The sequence below is a fragment of the Papaver somniferum genome, chromosome 6, assembly GCF_003573695.1.
Source record: "Papaver somniferum cultivar HN1 chromosome 6, ASM357369v1, whole genome shotgun sequence".
Taxonomy (NCBI): Eukaryota; Viridiplantae; Streptophyta; class Magnoliopsida; order Ranunculales; family Papaveraceae; genus Papaver; species Papaver somniferum.
In genome coordinates, this window is record NC_039363.1 from 111,272,274 (window position 1) to 111,295,499 (window position 23,226).

A 23,226-nucleotide genomic window follows, 5' to 3' on the forward strand; every position below is an offset into this window, starting at 1 on the left:
AATTAGGGCTTTGGGCCAAAGGTTACCACGTGTTAGCTGGCAACCCTGGACGGCTAAGATCTGCATCTCAGATGGAAGGGTGGTCGTTGATTGTTGCAACCCTTCGTTTTGGAAGCCAGCGGCATGTAGCGGGGCCGACATGGCTTTGGCATGGGAACGTGGCTGGCATGGTGTCGCGGCTGGCATGGTTGGCATTCCTTGGCGCAGAGATGCGCCTGGCACGGCATGCCATTGGCGCATGTGGTGCGGCTGGCATGGTTGGCATGCCTTGGCGCGGAGACGTGGCTGGCATGATTTTCCATTGGCACGGTGGTGCAGCTGGTATGGTTGGCATGCCTTGGCGCGGATACGTGGCTGGCATGGTTTTCCATTGGCACGGTGGTGTGGCTGGCATGGTTGGCATGCCTTGGCGCGGAGACGTGGCTGGCATGGTTTGTCATTGGCACAGTGGTGCGGCTGGCATGGTTGGCATGCCTTGGCACAAAGACGTGGCTGGCATGGTTTGCCATTGGCATGGTGGTGCGGCTGTCATGGTTGGCATGCCTTGGCGCGGAGACGTGGATGGCATGGTGGTGTGGCTGGCATGGTTGGAATGCCTTGGCGCGGAGACGTGGCTGGCATGGTTTGCCATTGTCACGGTGGTGCGGCTGGCATGGTTGGCATGGTTTGGCGCGGAGACGTGGCTGGCATGGTTTGCCATTGTCACGGTGGTGCGGCTGGCATGGTTGGCATGCCTTGGCGCGAAGACGTGGCTGGCATGGTTTTCCATTGGCACGGTGGTGCGGCTGGGATTGTTGGCATGTCTTGGCGCGGAGACGTGGCTGGCATGGTTGGCATGCCTTGGCGCAGAGACGTGGCTGGCATGGTTTTCCAATGGCACAGTGGTGCGGCTGGCATGGTTGGCATGCCTTGGCGCGGAGACGTGGATGGCATGGTTTTCCATTGGCACGGTAGCATGAGAATTAGGGTTTGGTAGAGATGATGTCGGTCAATGTGAAGGGTTCTGCCATGGGACATGACACATGTATATAAAAAAAGGTACCCTGGTAATTCTTACGTAGGCCTGCTGATTGGTACAATAAATGCACTAATGGTCATAGTGACGTCATGTCCGATGTGCGGTTTTACGATTTTAACCCTAAGCTAAAAACCACCATCAACAGAAGGATATACGCTAGATAATCTATCTAATCATAATGTCGATATTTAAACTTATGTTATGATTTTTGGGTAGAACTCTCAAGACATGATAATCATACAGATTACGGGTAAGTCATTCACCATAGTTAATAGCTAATGCATCAAAGGTGAAGTACTCATGGTAGACAAACAAATCCGGCTAATGATCCATATATATCGAGTATGATTCGTTTTTACCTAACTTGATTTGTGTTTAAGTTTTAAAATATACAGGTTAGAATAAACAAAACAAATTGATGACTTTCAGTTTTTAGTGCAAAGAAGAAATTTCGAGTTCAAGCTTGTCTTTTGTAAAATCTCGAAGTATGATTCTAAGCAAAGATGTTCGAAGGTACTTAAAAATATTAGTTCTATGAATTAATTTGTGGATCAATTGAAAATTTCCCATCCAAATGATTTTATCATTTGGGAATGTTTCAAATACCATAAGGGAGAAGTATTGAACTTATTGCTATTTCTACACAGGGTAGGTTGGAAAACCGGTTTACAAACCATAGACATCTGAGTTTCAAAAATATAGGAAGGTTGACAAACCAGTTCGCAAACTGCAAGTTCAGTTGGTTATAGTTCACGAACCTGATTGGCAGACCATGGTGAACTGAATTTTCAAAGTTTATAAAATAGGGTTGGCGAAACCGGTTCACGAACCGTTGCACCCTGACTCATGAACAAGCCATGCGGTTGGAAAACCATCCTACCAACTGTCCCGATTTATATTTTAATATATGCTCAAAGACTTCTTTTCATAATATGTTTAGTATTACTAGAATTCCATTAAACACTTCTAAGATAAATATGATCACTAAATCACTTTGTGTTTGAGGATTTTTGCTTTGTCTTGAGTTTCATTGAACACCATTATTGCTTGAATGTTCGCAACATTCTTGATCCATTTGTGAATATATCATGCACGGTTCTTAAATGACTTATATATTTATATATGTGTGTGCATCTTCTTCTTTGTCAAGGATATCTTTTCATACACTTTAAGTAGTTATTGTTGGTGTAAATTCTTGCGGAAAAGGTTGGTTCTTTTTAACTTAAGAATAAATCAAATCTTGTTCTTACAAGTTTGTATCTTAAAAAAAATGATGCCAATACATGAAGAATATTGTGTAGTTTTTTTTTATTACCATAAGATAGTTCTAAATTATTTAGTAACACGATCTTATGAGAAACTTTTAATGACTGATTCTTAGCTCATACCTCCTTATGAGATTGCTAAAATCCATCATTAAAATCTTTCTATTTACGAGAAAGGTCGCTTTTGTTGTTCTCTTGAGAATGACATAAAATGGGAGATAAGTTTATTGAACTTGTGCTTAATGGTAATATATTTGTGAGGAGTGAAAATCTAAAATTGTAGGAGATGCTTGCGCCTTATGTCACCTTGACGCGCATCGAGACTTATTGGTTGAAATCTTCTAAACTAAAGGTTGGTATGTGTTCTCCAGTCTTGAAACTCTTTTGATTAATTCATGATTATCCTGACTTTTCACATTTGCGAATTTTGTTGACAAACGAGGGGAGAATTATTAAGTAGTATCTTACTACATTACATACGGTTGTACATAGCGTCATGTAATAGGGAAGTGAATTATTATATATAGGTTTTACCTATTTTGCTGAATTAATATGTATTGACTAAGGAGGTGAACATATCTCCCTAATATTGCTTCAAAAATTGTGGCGCAATTGAATTTTGAGGAAGGTAATAATACTATGTTTCCGTATTAAAAACCAATGAGCAGAGTGATTACCTCATTCTAATAAATCTATTTTTGAGTATTCTCAGTAATATGCTACGGATCTTCAACAAATACAGAATGAACACATGCAAAATCGAAGACATGAAAATTCCAGGAATAAAGAAAGCATTGTGGAATTAAAGCATATGTAAAAAAAATCACTAACATTGACAAAGGAGGAGATAGTTAGAGCGATGCTCTATTGAAACCACTAGCATTGGTATGTCAAGTTAGTTGTCAATGGCAAAACTCATTCTTGATTTAGTTTACTAAAGTCAATTCCAGACTAGATTTGGTTTAAAAAGTAGAGTATTGTATATCATTGAAGAATGGAGATTGAAGACTACACGAAGACATCCATGGAGAATTTCATTGAAGGTTAGTAAAAAATACTTGATTCTCTTGTTTATTCTACCTCTTTATCTATCGAAACAAGTGCTCACTCTATGTATGGAACAAAATATATGATGGTAAATACATATTTCTATATACACTCGCGGATTTTTGAGCCCAGGACTTTTATGAGAATGAACTTTATCACTAGAAAGGTCCTTGTTCACAGTGAATGGAAATACGAATGCAACGAGCCAAGAATCACTCAATTCCAAGTTATAACGAAGAAATTATGAGTGATTTATTAAAACAACACTTATAAGTGTGGCTAAGGTTGATTTCATGAATAGGAAATTATATACGAACTTTTTGCAACAGTTCGCGAACCTAAACCGTGAATTAGTGAATCAAAGCCTATTTTGGTCAGGTATTTTGGTGTTTCCTAACCTAGACAAGGTAGCTTTCTTTCTAAGCAACCTAGCCTTGATAATTCACTATATAAGGATTTCATGTAACCACACAACTTATCCCTTGGAAAATTGTGCTTGGTTGCATAAGGTTGTTTTCCATATATTTGTTCTTCACGAACAAGAATGAGGTTTCAAAATACTTTACTTCGGGATCGTAAAGCACATGAAAGCTATCTTCTTTGATAGTTTCGGTTCTCGTTTATAGGTATTTTTTTATAAACCCCAAATTTGATAGAGAAAGATAAACCTAGTATTTTCTTGGTGATCTTGTAAGGAAGATTTAATTAGCAATACAATTATGTAACCTAATACAGTTCCGTAACCAAATGTGTAGATTGTACAAGGATTGTTCATATGGGTTCCTAAAAGAAAAAGTTGGTGGTGTACTAGTTACTCTCTTTTTTTCATGTAGGTTTTGTATTAGTTTGTTTCTTCTTCCTCTCATTTTATTATTTTTCTCATTCGGGTTATCATAAAAAGAATCAATTTTAAAACCTTTGAGATAGATATCCATCTTTCTCATGAGATTTTCAGATTTCATCCATAATCATGGACTCCACCGTTTCTTTTGTCGTGAATTTTTCTGGGAGATCCTTCCTCCTGACACAAGAATGCTCCAGTGATATTCTTTGCTATCAACTTCTGAGTGGGTTTAGCAACAATTGGAGTCTTCTTCCCATTATTCTCTCCAATTTTTCTCGGGAGAAAATGGATTGACTGTCCTTTTAAAAGTTATTTTTTATCCAATTAGGAGCTTCGGATCTTGTCTTGGCCTTTTCCCTTCTATAATCTTGAAAATTATGAAGGGACTTCGTGGAGCATTTATAGGCAAAAATTGATTTATCATAAAATTTATTTTATTTTCATAAAGGTTGGACGTTTACAACCCATATAATTTCATCCTTGTTGTATGATCTAGGTTTGAACACTTCCTGTGATTCCCAAACTAGAACGTCGTTATGCAAAATAGGATATTCAATTTGCAAGTGACCTTTATTCCCACAATAATAGAAAACATAAGGAACGTTCTTACCTGCATGCGGTTTGATGGCTTTAGAGCTTGATAGACTTTGCTATTTTCATTATTAACTGATGGTGGGGGTACTTCTATTATGACATCAGCAGAAGCCTTTGGTAGAAAAAAATCTCTAGTCTTTACAAATTTTACCTTTTTGTTAGTACTTGGAGCATATATTCTCTTATAGCACAATCCTAGGGTATTACGATTATTTTTTGTTTATCCTGACATTGGGGGTTAATTTGTTCGAGCTATTATTGAAATTTTTCAATTCCTCTTGTAACATATTGATCTTGTCAAAAGAAACAGTTAGATCATCGTCAAGGCATTTTTCTAGAGAAAGACATACACTTTTTCCTCACGGAGATTACCGCATTACAAGTGACATTTTACTTAGCTCTTCCTCACGATATTTGAGGAATTGTTAAGCTGATAACCACAATCAAAACCTTCATAAATTTTTCTAAATTTCTTGTTTCTTCGAAACAAAGGATTCAGAAAAGTAATGAGACAATAAGTCATCGTTTTCTTGTTTTTCAAAGAGGTCAACAACTTAACATACTATGAGATTGCCTCATCTACTTCTCTATCAATGTATGAGTGATCAAATTTGATTCAACTGTTATATATGTGTGTTACCCCAGTTATCAACAGTTTTCACATCTATAACACGATGAACTTGTGTAGCAGATTCACTTGAGGTGATTTCATGAGGATTTTCATACCTTGATCTTGATGAAGAAATTTCGCCAGGTGATAATTTTAAATTTTCAATAAGATCATATCGTGAGTATTGCGTATTCCATGTTATGTATATTGGTCAAACCGCTAAAAATACAGACTTATTGGGTCTTTACAGTGTTTGCATGTTCTGATACCAATTGCAAATGAGAGAGTACCAAATACTCTACCAACCTTTTCATTAATGAACCTTTAAAACAACTTCTTAGACGATCTCAAAAATCAACATCCGAGATTAGCCTAGTATGTACCGCACTTTACAATATATGAATGCCAACAAGAATGGGTCTTGTAATCTATATTCAAGATACGAATTCAACAACAACAAGTCTGGTACGATCCAGACAATTTAAGCTAGAAAAACTATTTAGGTTGATTATCGGATCCCTTCTTTTTTACTTTAATAACAAACATGATTATATGCGGAAGTAAAAAGTAAAGCAAGATACAAGAATTTTGTTAACGAGTGTTGATGGGTGAAAATGATTTGCTAGTTTTTGAGGAAAAGTGGAGGGTTGTGCAACAGAAGGATCCTCAGTTGAGCAAATTTCCTAAACCTTTAAAAGATGCACTTCAGGGGTGTGCTTTGAGTTCGAGAGATCAATTTATATGATTCTGGACTAAGCCAAGAAAATGATCTTTCCAGAATCAATTCGGTCAAAAAGAGGGATGAGGGTCGATCTGTACGAGGGAATCTAAGAAGTGTGTGAGATCAATGATGATTGAAGGATTATGGATGTGTTAGAGACTTCTGCAAGTTCAGTGAACCGTTGAGTTAAGTTAAGTTCAGATAAGTTCCGAGGATTCCGATAGATTATAAAATCATGAATTGATGAACCTATTTATATTACAAAAGTAGTTAATACATGGATCTCTAGTAAGTGTAATGGTTGTAGAGGAGTGGAAAAATGTGAAAGTGGGAAATCGTGGTTGAACTAGCTCCACATTGCGCGGGAGACTTGGTTGATTGTCCATCCACTATTTTGGTAACTCCTTCAGCAGCCAGCACGATTTACTCACATTTCTCATCCTGGATGTAGTGTTATATCGCACGTTTTGTAGACTGCCATACCAAATCCCTAATGAGTAGTCCCCATGTGACATGATTGACGTCTCATGAGTATGGAGTCTGCAAGGCAGATGTGTATTTATTAGTCAATTGTTGACGTGGCTAAACTGTGACTCTTATTATTGATGATTCGAGAATAATGGATGAATGTCATATGCTTTGTGACTCATGGATTGATCATAAGGTGTCTGCTGGGACAGTAATAATGAAGAGACGACGAGTCTGATGAATTATGATATATTATGATTTTGGATTAACGAACGTCGGTCTGATGAGATTGCTCGATCATGGACCTATTCTGATATGTTGACAGGAAATATACAAAGTTGTTGTAGAGTGCTCATTCTAATATGTAATGAGTTATCGAATAACAAAGCAGGAATTAGAGTATCATTAAGTATTGGACTTGATAGACACCCAATAAAATATAGGATGGTCGGCCAAGTGGATGGCCGTCCAAATCATGTTGCTTCTCGATAGTCGAGCAACAAATATATATTTTGGTAGCGGGACCGAACATTTAAATATTAATTAAAATATTGGTAGCTGGATCAATATGAAAATTATTGATATTTATCAAAATTTTCATAAATCTGAAACCCTAATTTTGGAGAACTCGGATCCAAGAGGTGAAGATATGTCCAATGTGGATGGAGAAATATCGACCAACCAATGGGTATGGAGACTATCCATTGGTGGTGGAGAGACCGGCTGAGCGGTGTATGGATAATTGTCCAACTGGTGGAAAAGGATTCACCAAAAATATGGAGAAATATCCAAAATATGGATGGTTGTCTAAAATAATCAAGGAGTATAGGACTGGACGGCCATGATGGCCAAGTGGACCGTCCAGGTATGACATGTTGGTGCACGGGGCACCATGTTGGACGTGCGTCCATTCCTGAGAGTTTAGGTATTTTTGTTGGACACTTGTGCAATATTTTGTATTTTCAGAAGAGTTTGATCTTTACTGAAACTCTCAATTTTTGCATGAATGAGCAAGTAAGCTTTGCTCGCGCGTCCAAATTTTTAGAATATTAAAATAATGTTATTTTCATATTTATTGCTGAAAAGGCCTGACGGTCGTGGGACCATTTGATTTTTGTACGCTTTTTGGAGAATTGAACAATATTTGGAGAAATATGAAAAACTAAGAGTTTGCATGAATACGGGAAATCAAAATAATAATAATAATAATAATAATAAAAGTAGAAAAACCAAGAGGCACGAGACCGTCCACGACCGCGGCACATCCGCCCGGCCGGTGGTCCTGATTCACGTGTCTCTTTCCTTTTTTTTTGGTGTATTTTCTTTCCTTATTTTGCATAGGTTTCCATATTTCCACATTCATCCATATTTTGGATGCTCGTTTGTGCATTATTGTTACGTACACCCACACCATTTTCTCGGGGCTTACTAGGTGGCGGCCCATATGCCCGAAAAGTGAACATCTATTACTAATCCATGGAATTCAAATTAGAAAAGCCGTGAATTGAAGTAATGAAATATTATGATGAAAATAGAATATTTTCTAGGAATTCAATTGATGAATACTATAGTAGAATTAATTAATTGATGGCTCTGTACTAGAACGCAATCTTTCTAGGAGCATTATATTTATTCGAGAATCGAGGTATGAGATAGTAGAAGCATTATACTCGTTTTGAGTGTTTATTCCGCATAGTCAGGGAACATTTGCGACATCCTGAAGACGTTATTGCTCGATACTAGTGGTCAATCCATCTGGGATCCATCCAATCATTCTAGATTCTATACAGAAGTGAATACTGGAATTGCTCAGTATAAATGATGAAATATGCAGAATATTGAAAGCTCTGTTGAGAGGCTTTAAGAATTGCATATTTAAGGATGTTATGAATAGGCTACACAATCAGTCAGAGATCATCGTGACATGAGATTTCATGTCTAAATGTTGAAATATGGATTTCATAAACCCTTCTGAAGCTAGGTCAAAAATACACAAAATTATGATTTTACGATTTTAGCCTTTGTCAAAAATCCACCATCAACAACGAGGAAAACTTCAACGTGCAGAAAAACCCAGGGGCCTGGTCTAGCTTGAAAACCATGTTGTATTAATCCGCTACAGACACTAGCCTACTATCAGAATCTGGACTTGAATGCAGTTGAGACCAAATTAACCCTCCAAGAAATTCAGTTCCAGTAGTGTTCCTTACGTCTCTTGAATCTCGCAAGAATCTACGCACTTGATTCCCCTATCTGGCTTCCTTTATAAGTGTTGCTTCAGTCACATTAAACACTTTAAGCTATTCTGCCTCCATAGAATATCTACTTAATTTACTTTTAGATATGAATCAAGGTTTTGGAATTCTTATGTTTGTTCAAAGAACTACCATGTAAAAATTAGATACAAAAACAAACTTGTAGAATTAGGTATACAATCATCAAAAATTATAGAGATACCTTATTTATTTTAAAACAAGATCAATTAAAATAATTTTGGGGATGTATTATGAAAATCCTTAAGGATTCGTGAGACACCTTATTGTAGATGGTGGATTTTCAACAAAGGTCAAAACCATAAAATCACGAGGCATGTTTTTGACACGGCTTTCAGGCATGCAACGATTCATATTTTTCGAAGACATGATGAATATGTTTTCGAAAATCCCCACTAGCTGAGCGATTCGATCCATGACATTTCATCATGCCCTCTATGTAGAATAACATAATTGGGCGGTTCTCCGTAGATTGAGATCTTAACGCCTTGAGGACGTCGGTGACACTCACTGTTCCCTGACTATATGAGAGAGACCCCCCTCCACATAGAAGAACGATTAGGCGGTTCTCTGTGGATTGAGAGCATTAACGCGTTCAGGACGTCGGTGACACTCACTGTTCCCTGACTATGTGGAGAGACCGTATATAGATTCAGGAGATTCTCCGTAGATTGAGAGCATTAACGCCTTCCGGTCGTAAACAACACCCGTGAATCCCTGGCTATGCACCATTCAAAAAGGATGTGACGTTTTAGCTGGATAACGTTCTTTCTGCAATAGATTAATTCTGCCGTGACATTCACCACTGAATTCCCAGAATGATCTATTATTGCTCATATTCCATGGTCGAATCCACGGCCTGATCTCATGGAATGGCAATAAACAATTGCTCCTATTCCATGGTCGAATCCACGCCCTGATCTCATGGAATGGCAATAAAAAATTGCTCCTATTCCATGGTCGAATCCACATCCAGATCTCATGGAATGGCAATAAACAATTGCTCCTATTCCATGGTCGAATCCACGTCCGGATCTCATGGAATGGTAATAAACAATTGCTCTGATTCCATGATCGAATCCATGGATTGATCTCATAGAATGGCAATAAACGACTATATTATCTCATTACTCCGATTTCATGATCGAATCCACGACTGATCTCATGGAATGGCAATAGATAATTTTATTACTCCGATTCTATGGTCGAATCCACGATCCCATGGAATGGTAATGCTTTTTTTATTATTCTGAATTCATGGTCGAATCCACAACTGATCCTATGAATTCATAATAAATAACTACTCATTTTATTACTCAATTTCATAAATTATTCTCCACTGAATTTCATAAATTAGTAATAAATACTCAACAACCAGGCATCTGGACCATCACTGAGTAAGCCCCACAAAAACGGTGCAAGTGTACTCGACAATGATGCACGACTGAGCACCCGGATGCACAAACGAGCATCCAAAAATATGGATAGACGAGGAATAATACGCAAAACAGGAGAAAACAATAAATAATAATAAAATAATAAGAGGCGCCATGGGCCGGACCCACCGGATGGCCGGCCGAGACCGGTCCCATCCCTCTTCCATTATTTTTCCTATTTTGTTATTTTCATGAACTCGTGAAAACTCCTTGATTTTAGCAACTTTCCTTGTTTGAGCAAAACTCATGATTCTCCGTAACTTCACGAATTCATGAAAAATAATATTATAAAATAGGGAAAGGTGTGCGGGACCGGGCAACCTAGTCGGCCGGCCCTGCCCAAGTCGTGGCAGGTCCCATACCTCACAATCCCTAGCCTTTTACAATTATTATTTCCCAATCTCATGAAACTCCTCCGTTTCAACAAAAACTCATGGATTCTCCATAACTTCACGGATTCATGAAAATAATATTATAAAATAAGGAAAGATGTGCGGGACCGGGAAACTTAATCGGCCGGTCATGCCCAAGCCGTGGCCGGTCCCACACCTCACAATCCTTAGACTTTTGTAATTATTATTCCCCAATTTCATGAAACTCTTCCGTTTCAACAAAACTCATGGATTCTCCATAACATCATGGTTCCATGAAAAATAATAACGTAAAATTAGGGAAAGTGTTGTGGGACCGGGCAACATAGCCGGCCGGCCATGGCTTGCAATCCCTAGTCTTTTATAATTGTTATTTTCCTCAATTCATAAAACTCCTTGGTTTGAGCAAAAATCATGATTTCGTCATAATTTCTCAAATTTTGCTCAAATCATGAAAAACCAAAAGCCAACATGGTCACACGACCGACTAGCCTCTCACGGAAATTTTAAATGTTAAAATACTCTTATTTTAATATTTAAAAAATATTGATCAATTGAGCACACATGCTCATTCCAACAAAAATTAAGAATTTTAGTCAAGATGAAACTCTTCTGAAAATTCACAATGTTGCTCGAACGCATATCAGAAAATACTGAAACTCTCAGTACGGAAACACAGACACCATGGTAACACGTGCATGCCTTCTTGACCGACCAGCGTCATCCCTAGGGCTTGCACAAAGACGGTCCCACACGTTTTCATAATTCTGACCTAATTTGCTCAATCGTTCACATTAGGCCCAAATTCTCTCCAACCAACCTGGGGATTGCTCAAACGACCAACATCTGGTCCCGTGACCACCAAGAGCCGGTCATATGATCTCTTGGTCGGTCCCCCATCTTTCATACTTAGGTTTTATCACCTAATGTTGAATCCAACAATATTTCAATAAATGATGAAACCGGCATTTAATCATCATTCTTTCACCAACCCTCCAACTGATAACCCTGGTGCATGCTCACTCGAGCACTGGGCACCACATGTACGCCCATCATCCCATGTGGTCGGTCCCTCAATCACTCATGACCTATTTTCAGGGATTCATCAATTATGATCTGAAATTAGGGTTCGAATAAATGCTCTACGAATCATCATTCTGAGCAAGATTCAATCACTAATGAATTTATGTTGATTCAGCAACCAACATCTGAATTAATCATATAATATTTGGTAATCCACCAATATTTTAATATTTTATTGGGTCACGTCACCGTTTACATGACTTACGCACATTTCTCATTTTGGATGAATCCACATGCTGTAGACCGCCAGACCAAAACCCTGAGTGATATCCCCCATTTGTGACGTGATTGAGATTTCACGAATCGTGGAGTCTGCAAGGCAGACGTGTATTAGTTGGTCAGTTGTTGACTGATTTAGACTGTGAGTCTAATTTTGTTGAATCGAGCATAAGTAGTGAATGCTCGGAGATTCATGGATTGAACATGTAGTTCTCTGAGATGTCAATGAATTACTTCCTAGAGACTGAGCAAGTAATGCTCAACTTGACAAATTTCCGAATATTGAGAGCTTGTCGAGCAACTGAGCAAGTATTGCTCAATTCGACGAATTTGATAATTCTGGTGTGCAACTGAGCAAGTGTTACTCAATTCACCAAAACACTGAATATTGATAATTTGACGTGCAATTGAGCAAGTGTTGCTCAATTCGACAAACTACTGATGAATTACCGAATATTGATGGTTGGATCAATATTCGAGCAACTGAGCAAGTATTGCTCAATTCAAAGAATTATTTACTGGTGCCGTGACCCAATAAAATATTAATCAAAAATATTGGTGAATTACCGAATATTATTAATTTGAATGTTGATTACTGAATCAACATAATTTTGTGTTTGAATTTGCTCAGAATGGTGATTCGTGGAGCGTTTGTTCGAAACCCTAATTTTTTGATCAATCCTTCAACAATTGGTGAATTGCTGAAAATTGGTCATGAGTGAAGAGGGATCGAACACATGGGATGATGAGCGTCCATGTGATGCCCAGTGCTCGAGTGAGCACGCACCAGGGTTCTCATTTTGAGAGTTGGTGAAAGAACGATGATTAAATGCAGGTTTCATCATTTGTTGAAATATTGCTAGATTCAGCGTTAGGTGACAAACCTAGGTATGAGAGATGAGGACCGACCAAGAGAGCGTGAGACCGGCTCTTGGTGGTCACGGGACCAGTTATTGGTCATTTGAAGGGTTCTCCAGTTGGTTGGAGAGAGTTCGGGCCCAGTATGAGCAATTGAACAAATTAGGTCAGAATTATGAAAAAATGTGGGACCGGATTTGTGCAAGCCCTAGGAATGACTCTGGTTGGTCATGGAGGCATGCACGTGTTGCCGTGGTGTCCGTGTTTCCATACTGAGAGTTTCAGTATTTTCTGATGCGCGTTCGAGCAACATAGTGAATTTTCAGAAGAGTTTCATCTTGACTGAGAATTCTCGACTTTTGTTGGATGAGCATGTTTGCTCAATTCATCAATATTTTGAAAATATTAAAATAAAAGTATTTTAATATTTAAAATTATCGTGAGAGGCTATCCAGTGGTGCGACCATGTTGGCTTTTGGTTTTTCGTGATTTGAGCAATATTTGAGAAAATATGGAGAAATCATGAATTTTGCTCAAACCCAGGAGTTTCATGAATTGAGGAAAATAATAATTATGCAAGATTAGAAATTTCAAGTTGTGGGACCGACCATGGATAGGGCATGGCCGGTCGGCTAGGTTGCCCGGTCCCGCACACCTTTCCCTATTTTATTATTTTTCATGAATCCTTGAAGTTATGGAGAATCCTTGAAGTTATGGAGAATCCACGAGTTTTTGTTGAAACGGAGGAGTTTCGTGAGATTAGGGAATAATAATTATAAAAGGCTAAGGATTGTGAGGTGTGGGACCGGACACGGCTTAGGCATGGCCGGCCGGTTAGGTTGCCCGATCCCGCACACCTCTCCTTATTTTATAATAATATTATTTCGTGAATCCACCAAGTTATGGAGAATTCACGAATTTTGCAAAAATAAGGAAAGTTGCTAAAACCAAGGAGTTTTCGTGAGTTCACGAAATAACAAAAAATAAGGAAAATAATGGGAGAGGCACGTGCCGACCATGGCTAGGGCACGGCCGGCCGGCCGGCTGGTGGGCCAGGCCTTAGGCGCCTCTTATTATTTTATTAATATTCATTGTTTTCTCTTGTTTTACTAAGGATTCCTCATTATTTCATATTTTTTGGACACTCGTTCGTGCATCTGGGTGCTCAGTCGTGCATCATTGTCGAGTACACTCGCACCATTTTTGTGGGGCTTACTCAGTGATGGTCCAGATGCCCGGTTGTTGGGTATTTATTACTGATTCATGAAAATCAGTGGAGAATAATTCTTGAAACTGAGTAATAAGATGAGTAGTTATTTTATTATCAATCCATAAAATCAGCAGCGGATTGGACTATGGATTCAGAATAATAAAATGATAATGTCATCACCATCTCATGGAATCGCAGATTTGACCATAAAATCGGAGTAATGAAATGAGCGGTGATATCACCATTCCATGGGACAGTGGTGATTCGACCATGAAATCAGATTAATATCTATTACCATTTCATGAGATCAGCCATGGATTAGATCATGAAATCGGAGTAATAAAATAAGTGGTGATATTACCATTTCATGAGATCAGCCGTGGATTCGACCATTAAATCGGAGTAACATCTATTACCATTTCATGAGATCAGCCGTGGATTCGATCATGAAATCGGAGTAATACATTTATCTATCACCATTTCGATCATGAAATAGGAGTAATGAGATAAGATAGATTATCTTCTAGGAATTCAGTGGTGAATATGACGTAGAATTTAATCTCTTGCGTATAGTCAGTAAATCAGCGAGTGTTTCTAATGTCCCGAAGATGTTTTTCTCTCTCAACATTTCATGTATGGAGGACCGCCTGAGTCTATACACGGGTCTCTCTACATAGTCAGGAACAGTGAGTATCACCGTCCTGAAGACGTTATTGCTCTCAATCTTACGGAGAACCGCCCAATTGTTCTTCTATGTAGAGGCAAATTCCTCTATGTAGTCAGGGAACAGTGAGTGTCACCGGCATCCTGAAGGCGTTAAGCTCTCAATCTTACGGAGAACCGCCCAATTACGTTATTCTACATAGAGGCTATGATGAAATGCCCGGTGTCGAACGCTCCGGAGAGGCCTTTCGAGCGACATATGCATCATACTTCGTAAAACACGAATCGTCACATGGATCCTGAAGCCGTGTCAGAAACATGCAGTATCATGATTTTACGGTTTTGACCTTTGTTGAAAATCCACCATCTACATTAAGTCCCCTGCTTAGTGAGGAACATCATGTTCCGCAGTAAGCATTAAATGGTGATTTTCAGTCGACGAGATCAGTGGTTGAACTCAGTCTACAAAGGTAGTTTCAGAATCCTCGATTTACCCCAATGATGTCATGTACGAGCAAATGCACAGATGAGAACCCTGATAGTAAGATAGAGTGTCATCCCGTGAGCGTGGAGAGATGAGTCACACTGATTTGGTCGGTTGAAAGTCCAGTTTTGGTCAGTTCAGCGTTTACGGGCTCGGCCCAAAAAAGGAAATCCTTGTTTTAGGAACAGACGTTCGTTCGTTAGTTTAAGAAACAAACAAAATAGACCTGAGTCTAATGACATAAAATTTTGTCTATGAGCTTTCATGAAAACCAAAATTTTATTTTTTAAATATGTGAGATTTCACAAAGTGTATAAACCCTCATTTCAAAGGTGGATGCTCGTACGAGAGAAAAGTTTTTTTTTTTGAATAGACGTGCGTCTGTTAGTAATAAAATTTTGTCTATGATCTTTCATGAAAAATTTTTTTTGAAAATATACGTTTCAAAGACGGATGCTCACGAGAGGGACCAAGAAAATACATATTTTCAAAGTTACATGAGTTTCACGTTATATATTTTTGTAAAATCAATGTTTGATTTGAACAACTATTGAAAGTAGACAATTATTCACGGTGTGAAATTATCTGTTGCGAGTTTTCGCAATTGTAGAATGGACGTCTGTCCAATTTTCTAAAAACCAGTGGATGTTCACTCAGTAAAAATTTACGTGGGTTGTTCACGGTTTATGAAAATCAATTTATGATTTTTGAGCAATTGCTGAAAGCAAACAATTGTATTCGTGATGACATAATGTATGTATGAGTTTGGAATTTTATAGTATTGCACACATGTAAAAATCAGCGAATGTTCACATGAAAGGTTATGTAATTATTCATAGTTTCATGAAAAGTCAGTGTTGACTCTAGAATGATAAGTTTTGCTCGTCTTCGCAGGTTTATGAAGGAGTGAGCAGTTTTTGAAGTTTCGCGTCACACTAAAGTCTAGTGAAATCATAAATAGGTAAGAGTTGGGGATTACCATTTTTCGTTGTTGAAACTGATCTCATTAGGTGTTTTAATTCTGTGCTTCTATTTGATTCCAGACAATGATGGTTTCCACCAGCACAGCAGCGATTACTCCTCCAGCTCTTCCCTTAATGACCAAGGATCTCTTGAAGAGCTCATGAAGAGAAAGTCCCAGGATGATGAGATGGAGGATCGTCGACGTAGAAAGGATCGAATCCGGCGCAGGATACAGGCGGCTGAAGAGAGGCGTCGATTGTTGATGGTATACCCTCCGACTCTGACGCTAATGCTTCGAGGAAACTGTGTGGGTGGTACGGAATTACGAGATTAAGCCAGACCGGCGTACCAGGGAACTTCAAAAGATTGCGAAGCAGGTTGAAGCTGAACTCGAAGCTGAGTACGAACAGAGGATGACTCGGACTCAGATGATCCTAATATCCCCAGACTTCATCAATGGCCGTGATAGTGATTCTGATGAAGAACTCGAAGAGGATTCTCTCTGAGATTATTTATTTTCCGTTGAAGTAGATGTTCTCTGGTTTAAGCAGCTTGATGTAGAGATGTTTCTTTAGAGATTATTATTTTTTGAACCGTAATTCCTTGTAGTATCCCCTTTCTGAATCTTCCTCACATCTCCAGTAGATGGACCAATGTCCACATAGACAATAATTACCCACAGAATGCAATCACATGAGCTGTCTAGAAAACACGTGGCCTACCAGACGATCAATCCATCGTAGTTGTAATGTTGATTACATCCGAACCGTCAGTCCCCAGCATTGTTACTCTTCTCTCATCTGCCACGCATCTGATTCGAGATTTAGGGTTTCAGTAGAAACCGCAACAGACTTGTTTATCCGTTAGGGGATAAGCATCCACATTGGACTTAGGGTTTTATTTAAACAGTCGACCATCTGCTTCCTTTTGTATCATCAAAAGAAATTTTGATCACAATCCTACCTCTCGTCACCATGTCCAGAAGCAGTGTTTCTTCCAGAAGTGAATCTCATGCCGAACATGTTGTGGCAGTATCCGTCTCGGTGAGTTACATTTCTTCTCTTGTCTTTTGCTCGATCAGGATGATTGATCAAAAAAAAAGAATTTATTGCAGGATAATGAAAAGAATCAGCATTCCTCTCGTAGCTTGAGACCTAAACGTATGGTTAAAGCTCCTGCCCGGTATAGGTCGGCTCCTGTTGATGCCGGAACGTCTGTAAGTAATTTCATAACTTCTCGACTGAGATTTTTACCATGCTCAATGGTCAATACCATTAAATACTACATCATTTCATCGCAGGTTGATGTTCATGTCATTGTCGATGCTAGAAAAAGGAAAAACGGGAAATCCGCGGTTGTGATTGATGATAGCAACAACCGTGTCGACGAGAACTCCACTGATTCTGTGGATACTGAGGTTAGATCTCGTGCTCCTGAGTATCCAATAGCTCGACTCCCGTTTGAGGCTCCCATGATCAACAATTTCCCGAATAATGAAGTGGTTGGGGGATTCGTCATTCCCAAGTGTCACGCCCTGTACACCAAAATTTGGAGAAGGTACGGGCATATTGCTACGACCGAAGTATGGAAAGGCTTTCTACCAACCCTCCTAACTACAGTTGCAGGGTTGTTACCGATATTGAAGAGATGAACCGGACGCATCTGCGAGATGTCAAGAATCATGAACTGCACAAATGGGATGAGATGATTTCAAACTGTGAAACCCTGCAGTTTAACATAGGTTGGCTTCGTCATCGACTCGAGATGATCAAAATTCACAAGGCGGCGGCCGCTGCTGATGCAATTTCCGCGTCTACTGCCATATTGGAGGAGGAAAAGGCACTCGCCTTGGAGTCAGCACGAGTTGAGAAGGCAGTTCAGGACTTGAAGGTGAAAACCAAAAATTTCCAAGAAGCTTGACAGGGTTTTCTATAGAGATTATCCTCTATTGGATGGTTTGTTCTGAGTGAGAGAAGATTTTATGTAGGTTTGAGATTTTGCTTTGAATAAATTAGGTGATTGAAAGATTTTTGTGAGATTCATAGGATATTTTGAATTTTGAGTGAATGAGCATATTGCTCTTTTGGAGAAAACGAAATTACATTTAGAAATTTAATACTTCCAATGATTGTTCAAGCATAATACGCCTTGAGCCACTTGCCGTTGATGATGTTTCCTTCAACTCCTCCATTAACACTAAGATTTTGTAATATCCGCTGGATACTGCCTTGATGATCACATAAGGTCCTTCCCATTTCGGAGAGAACTTGGGAGCGGACATGTCTCGTTGGATATGATTTGCTGTTTTCAAAACCAAATCTCCTACTTGAAATGTTCGAGGTCTTACCAGTTTGTTGTAGGCCTTGGAAACCCTTTGTTTGTAGGTTTCTACATATTTTTCCACCTTGGCTCTTCTTGAATCGAGCATGTCCAATTCAGCAATTCTTGAATCTGAGACTTCTGCTTCATCCCATTGTACTCCACTAGCTGCTGCGATTCTTGCAGAGGAACCTTGATTTCGGCTGGGAGAATGGCATCGGTGCCATAAACGAGAGAGTATGGTGAAGTCCCAATTGAGCTTCTTGGTGCGGTTCGGTAGGCCCACAAAGCCATGGGAAATTCCTCATGCCACGTCCGTGGATTATCATGAACTGTTCGACTGAGAATCCGGATCAAGGTTTTGTTGGTACTCTCCGCCTGTCCGTTTCCTTGGGGATAGTATGGTGTAGAAAAATATGTTTGATTCCGTATTCTTCGAGCAATTCTGCAACATGTTTGTTGGCGAAAGGAGTTCCATTATCCGTGATGATATGTTTAGGAACGCCGAATCTGCATATGATGAACTCTTTGATGAAAGATGCAATTGTGACTCCAGTGGTGCTTCGAAGAGGAATAGCCTCGACCCATTTGGTGAAATACTGTTTGTGATGATGTATTCATGCTGCTTTGAAGATCCGGATTGATCTTTCCTATGATATCCAGTCCCCAGCTATAGAAGGCCACGGACTGCTCACAGAATGTAATGGAAGACAAGGAGTGTGGATGAGGTTACCATGAACTTGGCATTGATGACATCTCCGAACGTAGGCAGCTGCGTCATCTTCCATGGTTGGCCAGTAATATTTCTCATGGATTTGGAGAAACAATTTCTTCTTCCCTTGGTGTTCACCTTCATGCATTTCTTTCAAAATTATGGCAATTTCATGCTCGGCCAAGCATCTCAGGAGATTCCCACCGAAGCTTTTGCGATATAAAATCCCTTCCAAGTAGACAAAACGTTTGGCTCTCTGAATGAGTTGCACCTTCTTCTCTGACGGAAGATCGTTGTCACGAAGATATTTTATGTAAGGTTCTCTCCAGTCCCAGTGTGATGAAGTGTTAGAACCTCCAAATGATGAGGTGGTGTCTGACAATTGGGACATGATCCTTGCAGCATCCTCGACTGAGCTTCCATGGAAGGCCAATAGTATCGAGCCTTTGAAGCCTTATGTAAAGTGTGACCACTAGAGTTTTCCCACATACTTCTTCATGTATACATTTGAGTTGTTCACCGGCTTCTTCATCTCCGAGGCATCGAGACAGGGATCCATCAGGATTGCGATAATATAACGCTCGTGCAGCAGGAAAAAGTTTTTCAACTCCTTGAGGCTAATTTTCCCCTCCGTAAGAGAATTCTCAATTCATGAATAATGGGCGCTCGCCAGTCTTGACTGAGCATCTTCGACTTGAGTAAGCCAGGTGGATGACACAACGCGTCTTTGCACAGTGATGGATTTCTCAGACCCCTCAAATTGCAGTTTGGATGCTAGGGTCGCTAGACAATCACATGTCTATTGTTGGTGCGTCCGGTATGGACAATTGTTGCATCGGAAAAATGAGCTAATAGTCGTTGTGCCTCAGTCCTGAATGGAGCAAGTGTTATTTCTTTGAGAGAGTATACGCCATTCATTTGATCGACCAGCAACTTTGAGTCTCCCCTGATCTCTAGATGTTTCGCTCCTGCTTTCTTGGCCAAAGATAGCCCTAGGAGAAAAGCTTCATATTCTGCTGAATTGTTGGTGCAATGGAAATCCAGCTTGAATGAATGTGAGAAGACTCCATCGGATGGAGATACCATCATAATACCCGTCCCACCGGTATCATTGCTCGGAGTATCGGACCCATCAAAATATAATAGCCACATTTCTTCCTGAATGATTGAGATTTCTGGAAACTCACCGGGCACTTCTTCATGCAACATCGTGATGTCTTCTCCAGGGAAAGTGACAAGTAAGTCTGCAACTGCTTGTCCTTTGATTGCTTTTGGAGAGACATACGTTATGTCAAAATCTGACATTTGAAGTAGCCATTTCGCCGGTCTTCCGATCAGAGCAGGTTTCGACAGTAAGAACTTTATAGGATCATCTTTGGCCATCAGCACGACCCTGTTCGATAGTAGATAATGTCTGAACCTCTGAATTGCGTGAACCAACGCCAGACACGCCTTTTCAGCCTTTGGGTACCGGAGTTGAGCATCCATCATTGTGCGACTGAAGTAATAAATTGGGTGTTTGATACCTTCTTCATCCTCTTGAGCGAGGATTGCTCCAATAGCTACGTCACTGGAAGCTGTGTAAAGTATCAGAGGCCGTCCTTGCACTGGAGATTTCATGACAGCAGGAGATAATAATATCTGTTGTATTTTCTGGAATGCTTCTTGTTGAACGGCTGTCCATGCAAAATTTTCTCCTTTCTTCAACATAGGAGTGAATGAAGCAATGAGTTGAGCGAGTCCAGGAATGAAACGCCGGATGTAATTGAATTTTCCCATGAAACTCTGGAGCTCTTTCACAGTTCGTGGAGGCGACATGGTAGTAATGGCTTTTGTTTTGTCTTGGTCGACCTGATTCCTTCTGCAGTGACCAAGAATCCAAGAAACTTTCCGGAAGAAACACCAAAAGCACATTTCAGGGGATTCATCTTCAATTTGTATTCTCTGCATATTCCGAAGACTTGTATCAGAATATCTAGGTGGGACGCCCGGGTCTTTGATTTCACCACCACATCGTCGACATAGTCTTATACTTGCTTGTGCATCATGTCATGAAATATTGCAGTCATGGCCCGCTGATAAGTGGCTCCTGCATTCTTCAAGCCGAAAGGCATCACTGTATAGTGGAAGTTTCTAATGGGGGTTATGAAGTTTCCTCCCTTCATGTTCGTACATCTTGATTTGGTTATATCCACTATAACCATCCATGAACGAGAACATGTCATGGAAACTGGTTGCATCGACGAGCATATCAATGTTTGGCAATGGAAAGTCATCCTTTGGGAAGCACTTGTTCAGGTTCCTGAAATCTACACAGCACCAGATCTGTCCATTTTTCTTCCTGACTGGGACAATGTTCGCCAGCCATGTTGGATGTTGAATGGGTTTGATGAACCCTGCTGTTAGTAGTTTCTGGATCTCCACCTTGATTTGTTCCTCAACTTCGTGTCTGAATTTCCTGGGCGGCTGTTTGACGGGTTTGGAACCGGGAGTGATATGCAGATGATGAGTAACCAAATTGTCATCTAGGCCAGACATCTCTTCGTACGTCCAGGCGAAGATATCTTGATACTCTTTCAACAGGCGTATCAATCCTTCTCGTTCCTCAGCTGAGAGAGCGGAACTGATTAGAATTGGCCTTGGGTTTTCATCCGTTCCAATGTTGGTAGTCTCGAGGTCGTCGGTTGTGGAATCTGTGTCATCTTGTAGCTGTCGTGGTGCATCTCGAATTTCTTCATCGGGCGATTGCTCACTCTGGCATGATTCTTCAGGGCAGGGAGACTTTTCATCGACCTCCCATGTTAATTTCTAATCCTTACGACTCTGCATCATAATCAGTAATAGAGTTTTACTTTTTCTGAGTCGTACCTTGACCTTGACGACGCTTGAGTGGTGTGGTGGACAACTTGATAGATTTAGCATCTGTTGATGATGGTTTGTCGACTTTCTCAATAGATTTCCAACTTGGGAGTGGAATACTGCAGATCTTGATTGGAGGTTCGGGGATGCTCTTTGGATGTTCCAGGAACTCAACATCGTAAACCGGAGCATAAGGAGACACTGAGGCTGGGATACAGACAATTTTGTTGTTGAACAAAGCTTTCATACATTGATGGTACGTCGAAGGAACAACTTTATTGTCATGAAGCCATGGCCTTCCGAGTATCACGTGATAGTCAGGGTCTTTCTCGATCACGTGAAATTTGACAGTGGATTGAATCGGCCCTACTTTCAGATCCACATAGACATACCCGTATGTGTGACTCTGGCTTTCTTCAAAACCCGTCATCAATATGGGATGATGAACGATCTTTCTTTGTGGAACTTTGGCCTCTTTGTGAGTCTTCATATTGACCAGATTCGTGGAAGCACCTGTATCGATGAGAACTCTCCTGAATTCAGGGTCCTTAATGGAAGCAGTAACGAACAAGGCTCGGTTATGCCCTTCCTCCGCCATTCAGTCTTCCTCGGTGAAGGTGATGTCGTTGATTGAGAGTTCAGATACCATGGACACTTGTTCAACCATCGGAGATGATGGAACCATTCGCACATCGAATGATATTTTGTTGAGAGCTACAAACGTGTCTGTGCGCTGATCTCTGGAGAAATACAGAAGTTCACATAGATTATCGATTAGATGTGTGACCTCTTGTTCCACCGGCTTTTCATAAGTGGTGAAGTTGTTGGCTTGAGGGTTAGCGTCAGTGGTGTCAAGAGATGAAAGTTCTACAACTTGATCTCCTAAGATTCTTGTCAGGTCCACCATGCAGATGAACAAATTATCAATTGCTCTTTCCAATCGATTTATGTTCCTTTCTAAAATATCTTTCCTTCATGCCAGTTCAGCTATTGACGGAATTTCTCCATCAAATGCACCAATAGATGAAAAGGAAGTAGTAAAGTACGGATAAATGTTACCAGAATCATTCGGGTGAGTTAGAGAAGCGTCACCATTTGAAAGACTCTGACTGGAGCTTTGAGAAACTGAATTAGATCTAAGACCAACCATCTTGAGAAAATGAAAGATTGCAACCGAGATATTAATCTCCCACTGTGGTCGCCAATCTG